General features: G+C 39.5%; 1 protein-coding gene across 5 annotated transcripts in view; it reads left to right on the forward strand.

The window, feature by feature from the left end:
* The window catches only part of POU6F2 (POU class 6 homeobox 2), a 315,713-nt gene that overhangs the window by 16,153 nt on the left and 282,125 nt on the right, over window positions 1–17,435 (forward strand). For 2 of the 5 annotated variants that reach the window (XM_068935938.1, XM_068935940.1), the window contains exon 1: window positions 11,096–11,171. The exons of the other annotated variants lie outside the window; for them this stretch is intronic. The gene's annotated coding sequence lies outside the window, so the exon portion shown is untranslated. Of the gene's footprint in view, window positions 1–11,095; window positions 11,172–17,435 lie in introns of those variants that run through there. 5 annotated transcript variants of the gene reach the window in all.

The raw sequence follows: 17,435 nt of genomic DNA on the forward strand, positions 1-17,435 counted from the left end.
ATTGAGGTTTTTTTTTCTCAACAACTTGATGAAGGCTTTGACGTTTAAGAAACAAAAAGATGAGAAATGTAGGGCTTATAGAAATGTTCTCTTAACTGTCATACAGCCATTTGTGAAGTTCCCATTAGGCTAAACAGAGCCACAGTTGGGCAAAAACTGAACGATTTTGAGAATCTCACAACTTACTATACTGTATCAAGCATTTTGCTAACAAGTTTTATTTTCATAGAAGGTATGTAAGACTTACTGCAATAAGCATTCATGATGACTGCTTTTTTGTTTCCTGTTTTGTAGAGAACATCTAGATCAAAAGGTTTCATTCTTAGATTCTTTAAAAAAAGGCAAACTCACTGACATAATATGTTATCCATATCTTCAGGATACTTACATATTCCAAAGTGTTTTATAAATGCAACATTCACCTACCTCTGAGCCCTTCACATACCTATTAGATAAAAACAGAACATATTTAATTGAACCTGGCAATTTTACATGATGGTCTGGGTACAGAGGTGGTGAATAAATTAGAAGTGGAGTTCAGGGGAAAAAGTGCATCAATTCTGACTTGGTTTGGCCAGCATATCGGCGTTGACGGTGCAGCGTATGGGATTCTCATTGTCCTTTGATAGGCAAAAATGAGGAAAAAAGTATCTCTACAGCTACACTCACGTGGACTCTTTACTGTGTTTCTCCTTCAGAGATTAGCTCACAGATGCAACTGTTTACGTTGTTAAACACAGGGTAGTTTTTGCTCTCTGAAGCACCTGTCATTCTCCTGACTCCTGTGTTCCTTCTGGCTGCTCTTTCCAGTCCTGGATCTTCCTCCTGCCCTCAGCTGCCTTCCCAGTATTGCAGCCCTGCTTTTGGTGGATGATAGCATCAGCAGGTGAGCTCAGGTATATTGGGCTCATATCTTATCCTCATTCTGTAGTTGAGAAATAGACATTATTTCATTTTATATTTGCTTGTTCATAGAAAATCCTGATAAAATTGCTTATCCTTTCCTGTTACAAGGGAGAAGGAAAGGAAGATAGAGCTAGGATATAAAATGGCATGCAAATTCACTCTAGTTGACTTTTTTTTTTTTTTTAAGGTGCAGAACCTTTTCTTGGTCAAAACATGCTACACTTGGGCATAGTTCTGATATTCAGTGTTGCTAAACTTGCTTTATTAACATTGCTAAAAAGACCTTTATTGAGAGCATGGTCAGACCAAGTGAAAATATTTGTTAGGGCCTAATCCAAAATCTGTTGAAGCTGTGGCAAGATTCAGCGGGCTTCAGACACATCCTATAGTAAAGAATTGATTCATCACTATTTTAGGAGTGTTCAGCCTGTTCAGTTGAGAAATTACTTTGCTAACAAGAGACTATTTTGTTTACCTGAGTCCTTCTGTTTTCCAGAGCTCTTCTGTTTTTACTTCATGAGAAATAATGTGTAAGCTTTTTAACAAGTGTGAACTGACTATAGAGAAGCTGCAGCAAAAAATGCTACCTTAGTGCATGAGAATAGTGTCATGGAAATTTACTCGTATAAATAAAATACAGGGCATTTATCCCAACCTACTGTGCTGTCAAGCTACAAACTGTGTTAAGCTTGTTAACTTTTAACGGGTGTGGACAAAGGGTGAAAATCCTGGCTTTACCAAAGTCGACAGGAATGTAGTCATTACTTGATATCACCCAGAGAATTTATGATAGTTATGGGTACAGAAAGTCAGGGCTGAGGATGGAACAATTCATGACTCTGCTCTGATGAATCTTAGTGAACTAAGAATATGGAGAGCTTTCTGCTTTCGAAAAGCTATGTGTTAACTAATTCCCAACATGTACCATGAAGGAAGTTTAAAAGTAATAACCCCAAAACCTGAAGATATGACCATATCTTGGCAGTGCTGTAAAGGACCCTACCTTCCAAGGATGAATGTAATTTCCCCCCTGCTCTTACTCTCTGTGGCTGTATCTGCCCTTTACAGTAACCGTTGGTTGCTTTAGGTGGGACAAGAGCATTCCATAGAAGATTCCTATTAATTAAATATCACATATATTTACATGTTTTGGACAATACTTAATACACTATTTTAATATTTTAATAAATATCTATTATAATATTTATACACACATTTTCTTGAAATGTGTACAGTATGATCCCATGACATTTACTAGGGCTGCAAACTTCAAATGCACTGTCAAGCCAGAATAGATCTGCCTCATAATGTTTTTCTTGTCAAATAGTCTAGTCTAATATTATTCAAGTCACTCTAGTATGAGAGAAGCCTCACTGAAGTCAGTGGTATGCTTCATATCCTTAAATTTAAGGATAATTTTAAGGGTATGTTTCAGTCCTTTGCAGGAATGTGGCATAACTTCTGAACAGGCAAATGAAGTCAATTCCCATAGTAGACTTCAAACAGCGTTTGTTTCTTTGTGCTCTCTGGGCTATAGGTATGTAACTGCCCTTATCAGCTTGAGCAAATGCTTTTGGGAGGCGGGGGGGGGGGAGGAAATCAGTGTTGAGTTGTCCAAACATTTGTTTGATTAGTATAAACAGAAAATCACATAGGAATAAACACAAATAATGCATTAATTTCTACAGAACATCCGAGAGACTTATATTTGTGTACTCCAGCTGTTTATGTTATACCACCTACATAAACTAAAACATGTCCTCATGTAGGATGCTGGCTGTACATAAGCCTCCAGACAGAGATGCAGACTTTAGGATGCTCGCAATCCTTGCCCTAACGTAATACGGCCTTAACCTCTTAATTCAATCTTTGAAGAGAAAGAGGCTTCTTTTTAAGCTCAGATGTAAATATATTTTATAGTCTTTTTTTCCCCCCTCAGAAGTTTGCCATTCACATCTGATAAAGAAAAGATTGTTGCTGCACAAATGGGAATCATCATTTATCCCGACTTTTAGGGATTAGTATATAGCTAATGTTAGCTGAAAGGATTTTAAGTCATTACAAGTACCTGTAAATTAGAGTCTTAATTCAGTTTTAAATTCTTAGATTTGGAGAGCGACATAAAACTGCAGTATGTTTTTGGTAATTGGAGGGACGTTGTACTGTTATACATCTTAATGGAAGAACTGCCTCATCAACAAGCATCTATGTAATTCAGGGGAACTTTTAAGGAATTTCAGTTTTTCAGATGTATGTTTTATCAGTCTTGTAATTTTCAGTTAGGAAGTTTTCTCCTCCAACCTATAATTATGGTTAGATTGTTTTTTAAATGTATTTTTGTGTGTCCTGTAATGCCTAAATTTTGGTATGGCATTCATCTCCTCTAACTTAAGCATCTAAATGTTATACATCAGTCTGAGCCATTCACTCGAAAGCCCTTTTTCTCTCTGCTGACTTAAGGTAAGGTCAGTGTGTTATGCTGAAATATCTTATTGAACTCGTTAGTAACTTCTAAGTTAGGAGATGTGAACTGTGCCTTTCATTAAAAAGTATTTGTTTTACTGCTACTAAATAAAAAAAAGCTATTTTTGAAATTCTAGATGGCAGGTTAATTCCTAGACAAAACCTGTTGTATTTTGGCTTAATAAAGTGACCTAAGCAACGCACCAAAGTTGAGGACAACATCTGAAGGTCAGAAACTCTCCATCTTTTTTCCATCTAAGGACGACAGGTATTTCATAGCACGTTTCATTTGTATTAAAGAGTCAAAAGCTTTTTTTTTTCCTTCCCCCTCACTGATACTGCTTCTCTTGGGTTTTTTGTTTGTTTGTTTGTTTTTTTAATCTGAATTTTCTGCTATATGAAGATGTAGGTTTCCCTCCAGAAAAAGTTTAAATAAAAAAAATCCATGAAAATAGCATATTTCATAGAGCAAGTTTTGACTGCTCTATGATTCTTACAGGAATTGAATAATAGTGGGCAATACAAATCTGTATTACTTTATAGTGGTTACAGTGCTGGACAGTCTAAAGAAGTTGCTAGTGAACTGAGCCTTCTGGTCTTTTCATGGTGTAATTTGAAACTCCTTTTGACCCTTTATTTGCAGAACTTGCCGAATGTCATAAAACCAAATATGCCCCTTTGTAGAGTCTGGAATTGGGCTCTCATAAATTGAGAATTAATAGGCTTTAAAATTTTGGTTGTGTAGTTCTTTGCAACGAGAAGTTCTTTACCCTATATACACACAGTGATATGTGCAGTAAGCTTATTGGTTAGTTTTTATCAGTTACCAGTAATGGTGCTGTAACATGTTTTACTGTTCGTTCTTTTAGGCAAAGCTATAGTGTGAAATTGAAGGTGTTGATTTTCTGATGCTGGGTTTGCTAGGGTGTGTAATGATGTGGTAATAACAAAAAACAACTGTAAAACATATTGTCAAAGATAGAAATGGTGAACGGCCTTAAACTACTGTCAACAAGAAAATGTTTATTCATTTGATTAATTCAAACTTTTTACTGCTGTGAAGAAATTTAAGTTCTCTGTTCTTTGCATACTTCCAGATATTTACTGGGGGAGGAAGCACTAGAAGTGCCAATATGCTTTTAGGTAGCCATAACCACTTAAAGACAGCTTCTTTGCTCTTCTCTGGATGTCCAGTGCCACCCATGAAAGTTTTTTTTGAGAAGCTGTGAGGTTCAGTGGAGACTGTAGCGATGCCAGTGCTGTGACAGGAGTCAGGGATGAAAGCTCTGAAGAGGCTCCAGATCTTTCTCACTGAGGCCCTGAGCTGTCGTCCTACCCTTGGCACGTGACACATCAAGGTTGTGCCTGTCTTGCATGACCCCATGTTGGAGCACACCTCTAACCCTGGTCCCAGAGGAGTTCATGGTGTTTCTGCTGCATGAAGCAAGGTGCTTTGTCATCGTCTTCCTCTTTCCCTTCCCATCCCCACTCCAGTGCTCCTTGCATTGTCGCTACTTCTTGGTGTTGGTCTCTGTTTCTCTCCTTAGGTCATGTGAGAGTCTTCAACAACCACTGAAAAAAGGTAACTTGTAAATCTGCAGTTTTGTTGTGTTGTCTCTGATGGTGTAGTTACAAGCAAAAAAATAGGCTGCAGTTAATACCTGTATATAACAGCTGAACTGTATCTGAAAGTTAGTGTTCTTAGCTTTTCGATTCAGACATTTGCTTCTGAGCAGAAAGGCCTCTGAAGCAGTTAACTACTTGCATGGCATCACTTTGAGGGGATAAATGGGAGACCCCGCTCATGCACATACTTTGCAGTGGTCCTTCACATAAGATTCAGTTAAATCCCCTACCTTTTAATGGGGCATGTATTTTGAGCCTGGGGCTTAAATGGACTATTTAGCAAGATAATATGGAAATAATATGGACAATGTGATTACATGTTCTCTGAATAATTTTTACTGTATTAATTGTAAGTATTTTGTTCCCAAGGATCTTCAGATCTTAGCGAAAATTCAGCTAGCCAAGATGTTCAGCTTAAGTCTGTCACCTGCATGTTACATTATAGGTTTAAAAAATAGTGGTGGTTGTAAAATGAACACAGAAACAGGACACACACCCCCAAAAGCCCAAGCAGCTCGGTGTAATTTAAGAGAGGAAATGCTCTGACATACGTGAAACTTGCCTCTTACTCTGAGAGGGGATTAATTGAAGCTTCAGATGTCAGGATGACACAATTACTAAACATATTGCCTGATCGTGAACAATACTGTCAAGTGACAGACTAGTCTGTAGGGAACTCCCTCCCCAAAAGAAAAGCCTTCAGCTTCACGGGGCTGAATAAATATATTTTTGTTTCCTGTCTCATGTCAGGAATCTCTTGAAGTGTGGGTGGCAGCTTGACAACGGGCCTCTTGCAGCCCGACAACGTGTGTGTGGGTTGGTTTTGTGTGTATGTGGCTCCTACCCTGCCTTCCCAAATACAAGACAAAAAGCAAAGTGAATTTTGGGTCGGTTTCCCCCTTTTCCTGCATTTTGGAAAGAGCATAAATCACAGGCAGGGAGCAGTGTTTCCCTGGACCGGCAGTCGGGGAGCATGGTGGCTGTGCTATGAGGCCTGGGGGAGGCAAAATGAAGTGTGGTGGGTTATTACAGAGGAAGAGAAAAGGCCAAGGATAGTTGTGCCCACAGGGCAGTGAGGAGGTCAGCCAGCTGTTGCTCTAGGTATGTGCGATTGCTCCTGCAGGTCCTTCACCTACAGGGTCTGAGGCGCTGGGCAGACCCATGCTGCCCTCTGTGCCAGCCAGCTGCAGTGCCATCTGGGTAATTGCTGCACTTCAGGGTGGGAAACTGTCCCTATCGGTTGTGCAATGCATGGTCTATGTGAGATGTGATGGGCAGGGCCTGAGTTTGTACAGTGAAGCAGGGCCTGTCCCCCCTCGGGGGGGGGTCCGGGAGGAGGCCTTGATCTCTTCACCTGTAATGATGATGTTGCCTGATGAATTAATTCACTGATAGTAATAGATCTCTTGAGCTTCAGCAACACTGTCCCTTGTCATTCCTATATGTGAAAGGAAAGGAATTTCCTTTCCTCCAAGGAAAAGCTAAGGGCTACCGAAATCCTCTGTGTGCTTTTGTGGTCTATTGTATTTAGTCAGTACTGAGATGAGCGTTCAAGTGCTAATATATAAGCCTGTGCTGATGCGTCTTCTTGGAAGATGGGATGTTGCAACCCACTCTTCTGTGGTTGTCTAAGGATTTTAAGAGGAATTTCTTGACCATGAACATAGCAGACTGGTTATGTGAGCAAGTCAGTTTTCCCTGCCTCTCTTCTGATAACCTGAGGTATTTTTCCGTCTGAAAGCTCTTTGGATTCTTAGTGTTGAACAAGTCTATGTGCCACTCTTGAGATGGCTGGCCAGGTGCAGTTTTGGTAAGAAGCAGAAGCAGGATACAAGAAGGCCAATTTACTAATCAGGGATGCCAAAGAGTATGTCTGCAGCCTGAACTGTCCAGCTTCCATAGCTCAGGTTCAAGATGATGGAAGTTGCTCAAAACCCCTCTGATGCAGACTGGAGGGCTCGTCCTTTGTCTGCTAACTTGCATTTTCCTTTGCATCTGAAGTGTCTTATCTATATGTCTGAGCATAAAGAATTGCCCAAAGACTGTACTTTTAAGCACAGAACAAATGGCTATATTCTAATCATTTAGAAACAAAATGTCTACAGGGGGCTTAAATCCATTATCACTATAGGGGCCCACACAAACCTGTGCAATGAGTCTAAGGAGCCCTATCCCGATTGAAGTGATGTACTGAGCTTGAGTCTACATCATCTATGGTGAATTATTTGTTTGTGCTGTAGAGCACTTAACTATATAAAATTCATGTCACTAAAGGGGAAAGAAGTTGGATTTTTGTTTTCCATTCCACTTCCTATTTTAGTTCACATTAAGATATAAATGTGGATAGACTGAATCCCAACGATATTTGGGCTGCTGCGTGCTGTTAAAGTCCAACATATGCTTTCCTCCTGGGATTTTTCTGTATGCTTAACTGAAAAGAACAAATAAATGGTGGCCTAAACTGGGCCTTCAATCCCTCCTTTAATTCCTCTTGAAGAGCGTTATTTCCTTCCACCCCTTCTCACACTACTGTAGTAAGTTTGAGCTAAGTCAACTATTTCCAGAAACCGGTGGTAGGATAAAGCAGCAGAACAGCGTGGCTTCTCCATTAAGGGCGTAAAATCTCACTGTCCATCATGAGGACTCTAACATGAGCTGTACTGTATTAGAATGCTTAGGCTTACAGTAAAGATTCTTTAATAATGTGGTACCTGAACAAGCGAGAGCTGCTAAGAGCTTTGTCACACTGCAGCAAAAACTTTCTGCACAGTGGCATATTAAATGGCAGGACTGATGTCTGAAATGCTCTGTAACATTATGAACCAGTGCAAACAGAGGGTGATTGCTTGGAAGATGTTGGTCCCTAAAGGATGGGCTGGAGCAGAGAAGCCTGCAGGTGGAACAGGTTCCTGTGAAAAGATTGAAAGAAAATGCTGAAGTTTTATTTCACTGCGAGCTTCTCAACATGCATGCTAATTATGCTGATTAATGAAAGAAAAAAAGCTTTCTTTAGCAGTACCTCCATCCCACCTTGCCAAAGTACAAGACACATGCTAGCAGAATCTTTTTTTATCATGCTTGTTTAGCAGAACTTTCCAAACCGCACTGCGCGTTGTCTGTGCGGACACCACAGTCTCTCCAACATCCCTGCCCCCTTTCAGAGCACACAAATCAAGACAGTTCTTCATCTTTGTTTGTGACAGAAGACTCAAGGTGAGAGAGAGAACAAATCCTGTAAGGTAATTCTGTCACTCACCTCATCTTCATAATCTTTCCTTAGCTTCCTCTGCCTTCTAACCCTGGTATTGATCATGTCATAGGCTACAGTAGACCAAGGCAGGGGGCTGAAAACCTTTCCAAACAGCAGTTGCCAGTCTGCCTGTTGCAGCTTGAGGAAGAAAAGCATGCTGTGAAAACAATCAGTGCATTTGCTTTAGATCTAAGTGATTCCAACTAGGTCGATGCTTCATGCTGATGTGTTGAAAACATTTAAAAAATTTCTCAGAGTTTGATTTCAACTGAAACATTTCAGCATGTGTCTGACTCTGAAGTTGTTATTTCTCACTAATGTAGCAGACAAATGTGTTTTCCACCATAGCACAAAGCAGTAGGGAAACTGGTCCTTTTGTCTAGATAGATTTGTTTTGAATGCTTTTATGGGAGGAGGAGTTATTTGCCAGGTTCATTTTTATAAGCTGAGGCTCTTGCAAATTGACTTTAGAGGAGTAGCCATTTATTTCATGAAGAGAAAAAGAGGTAATCACAGTTTTACTGAGTGTGAATGAGAATATAACTTTTCTTAAACTGCTTTTGTTGCCTGCATATGAATTTTCATTCAGAGACAGGCTAGATCATTCATAAATACACTAAGAATATTTGCTTTTCTTTAAAGCACATGATGCTTCTCCTTGTATGTGTTTGCACTCAGTATAATTGGCCTGATTCTCTCACAGCTTGGGATCATGGAGCAAATGAAGAAGTGCCCAAAAAAAAAAAAAAGCTGTCTTCATTCAAATTAGTTCTTATTCAGTTTCCAGGAGTGGCAGAAACCCAGGCCAACATTTTCCTATGGCAGGTGGTAGCACAATTGGTTTCTGAACTGCTTGGAAAAGACCACGGAGAAATGGAATATGCTATAATTTCTCTTATGTCTTGATTTGGTTTGCATGTGCTACGCAGTCACTAGTCTATAGGAGGTTGAAGTGGGCAAAAAGCACAGGACTGCTGTCCTGATTTGGAGCCAGCTATTCAGTAGTCTCTGTGGGAGCAGATCAGTAGGACTTCCCCTCTGATTCTGCTTCACTGTACTTTGGTGCATATTCTGTTGTTTCATGTGCCCCCCCTCAAAAACAAGTTTTCATCAGTGCCTGTTGTTCTCCTTGGGATGCCTTTTTAATTATACAGCATATAAATATATATTAAATGCATACTGGAATTTCTCTTCCCCTGAGGAAGTGAAGTCACCCATGTGTTGTTGCCATCCTTGCTGCTTGCTTCATATAACACAAAACATTCTTGTGCTGTTCCAACAGGAAATAGCGAACAAATACTTGCCTTGAGGTATTTCATTGAGTTTCAGGATGCCAGCAGATAGAGATATTCCAAAAAATAGATATTTTGTTGAAAGAAAATAATAATAATAATAAAAACCTTTAAAAGCTGTATTTATCTGGGGAGAGGAATTTCCCTCCTCCCTGAACTAAGCCTTTGCAAATGCAGTGTATGGTATATGTGGCACTAATGGATTTTGTACTTCAGCATTTATTTCACCAAATATCATGCAGTGAACAACAGTTGTCATTTAAGCAGCTGTAGCTTGCAACTGTGTAAGTCCCAGACATTAAAACTAGATAAGCCAGTGTCAGGGCAGGAGGAATTCTTTGGTGTCTTCCTGGCATTTTCATTCATTTATTTAAAAAATTAACTCCATAGGGATGCTCTAAAAGTGCAAGTTATAACGTAAATGTACTATAAGGAGTCCTGTTTATAAAAGAATGTATATACTTAATTTATATACTTAAGTTGTCAGTTTACTTAGATCTTTGATTTCCCTCCTTCCTTCATGCTCCTCCCCTCCCCCCCCCAAGGGTAATGGGTAAGTCTAGAGAAGGCAAAACTGTAAGATTGTCATAAAAAGCTTACATCTGATAGGAAGTTAGCTAAATCTAACTCTTCTGCCATGATCTAGTACGGCCATATGATGGATAAAAAATTTATTTCCAAAGATAGGCTCCCCTCATGGGAATCATCTAATTGGACTCAACAGGACTATGGATGTGAGGAAGGGGGCAGGAGGAGGGGTGTGTGTTTCGGAGCTGAATTCTCAATGATTCAAATGAGAGATCTTCTACTAATGCAGGTTTATGATTTTAAAAGCTGTGGTCGTTCCCATAGCGCTGAAACTTGTTTAGAATTACCAACGGTGTTTATTTGCGAATGCAGACTGTTGAAAGTCCATCGATGCTTAAATGCTCAGTTTCTTCACCGACTTCAGTGGACTTAAATCAGGCCTGTGCTTGTTTCAGTCTTTCTGGTGCACTACTGAGAAGTTTAGTTCAGGGTGACTTACTTGCTGTGCATATCACTAGAATTATTTTAACTGTTTTGGTGTGTCTTTGTCTTTTCCAAAAATTTCTTCAAACCACTTTCAGTGTAACCCTTCCACCTGCCAAGAATTGTAAACAAAGCAGACTTGAAAATCGCTAACCCAAAATGAATTCAAACCAAAACTGTGGTGCTTCCCACATGCTTGCTGACCTTCATCCTACTTTTGTTGAGATATATATAGATATCTATAGATACATATTTTAAGCCTAGAGTTTACACAGTGCTAGCCATAATTGGAATCAACACTGGAAAGCCACAGAGGGCAATATACTTAATCTGAACTTGTTGTGAAACTGAAAACTGGGTTTTGTCTGAATTCTCTGTAGATTTCCTGGCAGGAAGCATCTCAGCATTTTCGGGTGAAATTCTTTCAGAAGGACCTTAAAGAAAGGGTCTTGCTTTGATCCATTTCTTACAGAAGTCAATGAAAGAGACTCCATTGATTATAACGAACACTGGGAAGCTGCCCCATTCAGAGCTACATGTAACTTCCACTTCTGGACAATTGCTTTTCTTCGATAGCAGTCCGAGGAGAGATTGATGTAACTACACAGGGAAGAAAGATTGTGGTGAGTAAGAGGGAGTTCATCCCAAAAGCAACTTAACAAGGAGGGAGTAGAACACGAGCAGTGACAAAGCATAGCAGTCGTCATGTGCTGAAGTGGCAGGTGCAAATAAGCCAGCCACATACTGAATTAGGAAAAAGAAATAGAGAACAGACGTGTTAGATGCAGTTGACTGTAGTGCTAGTCATTCCATATTATTTTTAACTTTGTGTTCAGATGCTGTTTGTGCTATAAATAAAGCATACCAATATAGCCAGGAGGAAAAAAAGCCTGCCTAATGCTGCCCAACAACTACCCGTACCTATACCCTGTTGCTTTTGTGGAATTTCCACCTTTGCGCGAGAGTACTAGAGTTTATATTGTTTCAAATCTTCTGTTAACTAAGGTCAGACCATTATTGCATATACTGCATAGGTTTTACTTCATTCAACAGCTTTGCCCAGCTAAATTGTGTGCCAGGCCCTTATACCAGTTTCTCCAGTGTAGAAATCCCACAATGCAGCATTGAATGATAATTGAACCATACGACAATGAAGATGGAACACAGTATTTCATATCTGGCTCTGCTATCTATAGAAGTATCTGAGTCATTTGCAGTTATAATGAGGGCTTCTCTAGTACCCCAGAGAGCCAGTGCTGTTGCCTCCAAAATGGTAGCCACCAAGCGAGCGAAAGCCTAGGCTAACAAGTACGTGGATCTTTTGTGACTGCTGAAAAAAAATAAAGTTTAAAAAATTAAAACTTTTGACCAGTGATTTGAAAAAAATAAAAAAATAAAAAACCTGCTTCTCTTGGGCATGTGTGGGCAGGAGAGCAATGAGAGGGAAGGTGTTAGCAGAGCTCGTCCTCACTTGCAGAAATGGCTCAAACTGGGCACCTGACAACAAAATTCTCACTCAAATCCACACTTTGCATGGGATCCAGAATATATACTGAAATCTTCTAGGCTATCAAAGGGACCAGCTATTGCACGACCAAAAAGTTTTTATGCCCCCAACAGACTGAAGTCACCGCAAAACTTCCTCAGCGGGACTAGGAGCTACACTCTACTTCTCCCCCAGTCTTGTCTCTGCTTTTCCTTTCTCCACCCAGCCTGCCAGGCTCAGGGTTTCTTTTTCAGAAATGCACATTTCTTCTGTGGAAGAAGTTGATATAAAGGGGGAAAATAATTTTCTTTATCCTTTAATCCTTTATTCTCTTTACTTTTTAAAAGTTTATTTACTTCCTACAGTTGGCCAGTTTGATGGATTAAGTAAACTTATTGAAATGTTTTTTTTCCTCTAATACTAAAAGAGGCCAAGGGCTGTTTTCTATTCTTGTGCTCCGTGTGAAACACCCACTGACATTAATGGGAGTCCCATGTATTGAATTAGAGTAGAACATGGCCCTTAATATTTAAGACTTGTCAACTTTTTGCATAAAGTAATATGGAGGCATGTCATGATGCTGCTTTGCTCTGCAGAAGCCATTCTCCTTATACATCCTCTGCCTCTTAAATGTCTTGCATGAACCACATTCCTGCTAGCAAGAGCATTACTTGAGTTTTCTCGCCTTCTAAAAGTATTTTTAAAATTTATTGTTCTCCTTTTGTACAAATGCCTGCTTTACTTGCTCAATAAAATAGACTTGAGCTGTTTCGGTTTGCTTTATGGTCAGTTCTGCATTCTGATTTTTATGCTGCTACTCTTAAATTCACAGCTCTTGAGGAGGAAGAGGAGGAGGTAGGAAGTTTGATGAAATCATTACCAATGGCCTTCACGTTCTTCTCAGTGTTAGAATGAGACCCTGCATCTTTTACATTCAGTCCACTTTAATTCTCTGTTCTTAAATTGTGCTTCTCATGAAGTGGTGAAACGCTAGGTAACTAACAAAAGTTAACTTTTATTTGCAATGTTACATAAAAAATTCACTATCAGCTCCCTTCTTATTTCAAAGGCACGCCATGTGTAGTTTGTTAGAAGTTGGGCTGCAACCCAGTAGGGCTACTGATTTGTAATTGCTGGCCTTCATGGGGCAGAAGTTTCTGCTTACAGAGCACCATCTGTGAAACTTGGGCTTCTCTGAGCAGACACAGAAAAAACAATTTCTTTAACTTCTCAGAATGAAAATCTTTCTCTGCCCAGACTGCTGGTCTTGGTCAGTAGTGGCTTTTGAGATTCTTCATCTTTAGCTGGGAGGGAGTGATTGTGCTCATGAAGGAGAGCTTGGATGGCTTCTCAGCAGAGAGGGTACAGCTGACTAATCACAAATGCTTCTTGTGGATTTTGGCTGTAATGTTAGCAGGTTGGGGCAGAAATGAATGGAGGGGGAGAAAGGGCCTGTGTAACTTTTTTTACATGCCTTGAAACAAATTCTGGCAGTCAACTGAACAGGACAAAGATTGTCTAGTCTCAAATGCCTATAAAGATGACCTTCTCTTAGCATCACGTAAACCTGTTGCACGTGTGGCCTGTGAGTTTGTTATCCATCATGAAGGACTGTTGAAGTTCCAACTATTTATTTTACTTAAAATAAAGATGTTCCTTTTTGGTGAAAATAAGCCAGTGAAAATTCTAATTGTTGCCCGAATTTACATACAGGACGCAATAAACCTGCTTCTGCTGATGTCCATGTTGAACTCCCTTTGGTTTCGGTGGTCTGGATCAGGTTCTAGACATTCATCAGGATTAGTCAGAAGAGTCCTCAAATATCTAAGCATATTTATGGAGAAGTCTAATGGAAGTTAATATGGATAAAGCACATGTTTCATGTGTTGTGGCCTGTTCTGCAAGTATAATCTGCAATCTGTAGTCCCCAGGGATTTTTAAAGAGGTGTTTTCCAGAGGAGCTGCCTGCCTCTGGTATTTCTTATAAACTAGATCACCTGTATAAGTGACTAAGAGCTTAGTTGTTAAGACCATCCACTTAAGGGGCCTAGATGTATGTTTATCAAAACATAAATAGGCTTGACTAACTAGTACACTTTCTTGATATGTTTACTGGTGTATATTCATAGTGTGTGTTTCAATAAGTTCAGCATCTCTGTTAGCAGTAAAATACAGGAAGCACTGTGCTCAAATGTAAATTTAACTTCCAAAATACAGGTTCACTTTAAAGTTGTAATATTTGGCATCTATGGGAATTTAAGGAGGGAAAGCTGAGGTTGAGGAAGCAGGTAAAACATCTTAAAATTTTTTTTGTAGTTCTTGAAAACAAAACCTGAGGTGGCTGCAAAAGATGGGAACCTTAGAAGTCTTGTTCCTAGGTGGTTCTTTTCAGTTTAGGATTGTTATTTAAAAATGCTGTTACAGAAGTGGCTGTGGCGTTTCAGGGTGACAGTAGCATTGCACTGAAAAATGTTTGAACTGAACCCTCTCTTTTTTGCCTTTTTGGGGGGCTTTTTGTTTGGGGGAGCTGGTTATGAATGAAAGAATGGCCTTATGAGGCCATTCAGAGTAGGCTTTCTGTTCTTCAGATTGCAAGTGATTTGTTTGCAAAAAGTATAATGGGAGAATACAGAAACGGTGTTTCTCCATCCCTTACTCTGAATCTCACTGTGTACACAGCTGAACTTAGTTCGCTTCAAGGCAGGATGTCTTTTCAGGTCTTCTGTATTTTGCGTTGGCGAGTTTTTTGTTTGTTTGTAATGGTTTTTGGTTTTTTCTCCTCTGATGTTCCTTCTGTGCCCTCCTGAACGCAGCCTCACTCTCTGTGGGACAAATTCTTCCCCGTCTGTCTCTGTCTTTCATTCTTCATGCAGCTTACCTATAAGTCTTCCAAGTTTCTAGAACCTGTTTGTAGTTTCCTCTTCTGTTAGGTAATAAATAGGAAAACCCGAAGCCCAACAAAACAAGCTCAGGTTTCTTTGTTTCTTTGTCTATATATAGTTAAAGATGACTTTATAAAATCCTTTTTTCCTTCCCTTGCTTTTGGCCAATGGGTAAGAAAGATCCGAAAAAGTGCTCTTTTTCTGCAGGGCAGATAAATCAGAAGTGATGATCAAAAACGTTCTGAAGACAAGAAGTAAATTCCTATCTCTTCCATTAAAAAAAAAAAAAAAAGGTTTACTTTTCAAAGCCTCAAACTTCCTTTTATTATGTTTTTAATTCAAAATTCTGAACAAAAGCTGTACTGTGTAATGAACTGTGGCATACAAAGTTTAAGTAGGGCTTTTGTTTTTGAAAACTCAGGTGAAATTTTATGTTATTAAGAGGGGAAGTAAGTTTCAGCCCTTACTACAGGGTTGTTCCATAATTTGATTTGAAAATTCGCATTGTCTAGTTCTATTAGCATGAGTGTACCATGCCTGTGAATACAAATGCAATTTTTAGCTCATGTGATACAGAAGTGTTCCTTTCTGAAACTTTCTAGGCACTTACAGAATTATTTCCTGGAATTCTGTGCATATGTAATATCAAATACAACTTTCATGTAAGGGTTTAGAGAATATAGTCTAGTTAATGTATTCCCTAACATAATTGGGGGGGGGGGGGAAGGGCACAGAGTCAAAAATATTGCCCTAATAGATAGTTGGAAGAAATTTTTAAAATCTTGGAAAACTCATCTTACGGTGCCTATTGTGAGATTAACTTCCCTGTGTTGCACCACTGGTATAATTTATCATGGGTATTTCATGACACAAATAAAGAGAGCCTCCCTTTGATTTTTGGAGTTGTTGATGGCAAATGAAAACTTATATTTCCTGGCTAGAATCTTCTTTGAAAACCATAAGAATTTTATATTTCAGTAGGTGCAGGATTCAGTCATTTTGTGCTAAGCTACAAGCATTAATTTTTAAAGACATTCATGTCCTTTGGTGTTTAGGCACTGTAGGAGACGGTATCTCTAAACTGAGATCCATACTATTTACTATCTGATTTCCTTAGCGCAGATAGCGGAACAGATAGTCTCAAAGGAGTGGTTATAGACGACCATGATTTATCTTGACTAATTATGCAAACGCTTCCAGCTAGGCATTGTCCTATGATTGGGATTGGCCAACAGTGTATATTATTCTATGGAATAACAGAATTCTAAGGAATTCTGTCTCCAGCTTGATCATATGGTTTGTGAAAGGGCGCAATTGCCGAAAGCAAAAATAGGTAGCTAAAAAAATTATTTTAAAACAGGACTGAACAGGTATAGTATTGTTGATTCAAAATTTAAATGACCTCCGAATATCAAAGTATTAAAGGAGATGAAAAACTACAAGTTCTTTATCTCTTTCGTGACCCAAATAGCTCTAGTCTGGTAGAAACAGGCCCATTTTGGTTAGGCAGGCGTATAGCTGGAAGTGTTGTGCTGCCTATGAGGAGACTATAGCCAAATTTCAGACACAGGGGAGGTATTTAATCTATGAGATTAAAAAAAGAATAAATGAAGAGGAGAAGAAAAAATGGTGGGGGAAAACTGTCAGTGTGAACTAACCCCCTCCCCCCAAAAAACTTTCCATAAAGAACAAAGGGAACCGAACACCAACAGGTGCCTATTCTGTGTGGGATAGATTTGCATTGTAAGATGCATACTGACGTAAAGAAAGAACAAGGTTTACTCAGTAAGAGATGTAGCTCAAAATACAACCGTTATACCCTGCTTAAATGATGGATCCTGAACTACTACCTTAGCAAGGCAGAGTGTTCTTTAACCGATGAGGCAGGAGGATACTTCTCTGAAAGTAGTATTGGGCCCTTTTCATTTTTCATTTCTGTAATAGTCACTTGTGATGCTGCAGTCAGATTAACTCTCTGTATGGTTTGGTTTCAATTAAGATGTCATTTGTTGAAACCTATGGAAGAAGGAGACAATTTCATATTTTTTGAGGATATTCTAAAAATTGTTTGGGGTATCTGTGAGTGGGTAAGGGTGTGCTGTGTCCTGTGCCTGCAGAATAGAAGGGAAGGACTAGCCTGGCACTGGTTTCCTGTGTGGCTTTGAGCTAGTCACCTGATCAGACTGGGGTAGACTAAGCATTCACCTTTGAAGCCTTGGTCCTGCTCCTTTGTGTACCCCATTCTGTGTGCTTGTGTATGTATGTGTAAGGGAGCCTTACCTGCCATACCTTACAGCGGTGTTATGAGGCTTCATTGCCTGAAACTTCTTAAGTGCTCTGAGAAGCTCCAATGAAAGGGTTCAAAATGCATGAGTCTGAGAAGAAGCTCTAGGGGACTCCTGAGGGTACCTCTCCTTATGGTCCTCTGGTGAAAACAAGATTCAACAGTCCAAAAGAATTTAACCCTAAGTTCTTTCCTTCCTCGTGGGGAAGGGTTATGAATTGACTTTGTCAGGGGT

This window comes from Struthio camelus, chromosome 2, assembly GCF_040807025.1.
Source record: "Struthio camelus isolate bStrCam1 chromosome 2, bStrCam1.hap1, whole genome shotgun sequence".
NCBI classification, from domain to species: Eukaryota; Metazoa; Chordata; class Aves; order Struthioniformes; family Struthionidae; genus Struthio; species Struthio camelus.